Here is a 1,498-nt window from a genome sequence, read left to right on the forward strand (position 1 = left end):
CCAATCGATCCGTGGTCGGGAGGAGTGATGGGAGAGCCGAGCCTCTGCCTCCCGCATCCCCACATCCCCCCGGACACTCTCATCTCTCTCCGCCGGCTGCTCAGCGCCTCGGCGTGACGCGCTGAAGTAAAGGTGAGGAAGAGGAGGAGGGTACGAACTTGTGTGGAGTGCCGCTCTTTTTTTATTGTAGGAGAGGGAGCAACATTTTCACTTCTCATGACTTTTTTTCCTCACTCTGATCTCTCCATGGGACTCAGGGAGGTGATGATGGCAATCTGGAGCAAGTCGCTTTTGCGCGAAGCCGGTTTTTGTTTGATGAGAGGGGCTGTTTGTGCGCTGTAGCCTTCTTCTCTGTGTGTTATCTTCTCTGGGCTGGATCTGGACAGGAGGCGCAGAAGGATCGGACTCATCACTTCTGGGGAAACGGAAACAGTGGAGTTGAAGCAGAAAGTGGCCAAAGTGCTCTGCCGTCTCTCTTGGATTTGTTACACTTGCCAGTTTAATCATGACGTGGAGGTTATAAATCTGGGTAAGGCGGGATTAATTCAGTCCTTCCATGTTCACTTTAATTTGACTTTAATTCTTCTTGTGTTTTCACAGCACCCTGTCAGTATAAGAAACAAGATCAAGACTTAGAGAATGGGTGATTTGAGACTTTAAGGTTCATCAGCCACAATTTAGCAAAAACATATTCTGTATCTAATAAAACAAGCAGGGATTTCCACAGAAAGCCGCGCCGATCTCTGCGCCCTCTCCGATACATCCTTGCGTAAAAAAAAAAGGCACACATGATGACGGTTTTCTCCCTCACTGTGCGCAGCGCGTGCTGCCGAGGAGAGCTCGAGGTGAGACTAATGCAGTGATTTTTTTCCCTTTTTCTTTAATCACAGTGAGAGGTTAAATAAGCGGGGACTGGGAACGGAGAAGAGAGTGTGTGGATCTCAGGCAGATGGAAGGAGAGGAAAAAACAGAAACTGGAAATAATAATAATAAAAAAAACAAGAATAATCTGGGTTCTCCGGGCAGATTGCGCACGGAGGCTGGGAGGTGTGATGCAGAACCTAATCGTCACACTCTATTGGACCCCCCCCCCCCCCCCCCCCCCCCCCACCCCCCCCCCCCCCCCCCCCACACACACACACACACGCACGCACGCACACACTAACCAAGGAGCGAAAAGGACTTGGTGCATGTTAATGGACGCAGTAATGAGACCCAACCCCTATCGTGTTGTAATTGTTAGTCATCCTTGTCTCCCTCCCCTCCCTCCTGCCCCCTCTCTGGTATCCCACGGCTCGGCTCTGCAATTTGTAGTGTATTGAGAGAGTGTAATTATTTCCCCCATTGTTTTCTCTGTCTCTTTTCTTTTTCTTTTCTTCTTCCTCTTCTTTTTTTTCTCTCCTGGCCCCTTCACAGAAAAGTGCTGTTATTAGGATGGACAGGAGAGAGAGTGGGGACGGTGTGTGTGTGTGTGTGTGTGTGTGTGTGTGTGTGTGTG

At 49.7% G+C, this 1,498-nt stretch overlaps 1 protein-coding gene across 1 annotated transcript in view; it reads left to right on the plus strand.

Moving 5' to 3' along the window:
* The window catches only part of tafa4b (TAFA chemokine like family member 4b), a 47,789-nt gene continuing 46,291 nt past the window's right edge, over positions 1-1,498 (plus strand). The window contains exons 1-2 of the mRNA XM_014009847.1: positions 1-132; positions 258-529. The gene's annotated coding sequence lies outside the window, so the exon portion shown is untranslated. The remainder of the gene's footprint in view (positions 133-257; positions 530-1,498) is intronic.

The sequence above is a fragment of the Austrofundulus limnaeus genome, unplaced genomic scaffold, assembly GCF_001266775.1.
Source record: "Austrofundulus limnaeus strain Quisiro unplaced genomic scaffold, Austrofundulus_limnaeus-1.0 Scaffold62, whole genome shotgun sequence".
In the NCBI taxonomy this organism is placed as follows: Eukaryota; Metazoa; Chordata; class Actinopteri; order Cyprinodontiformes; family Rivulidae; genus Austrofundulus; species Austrofundulus limnaeus.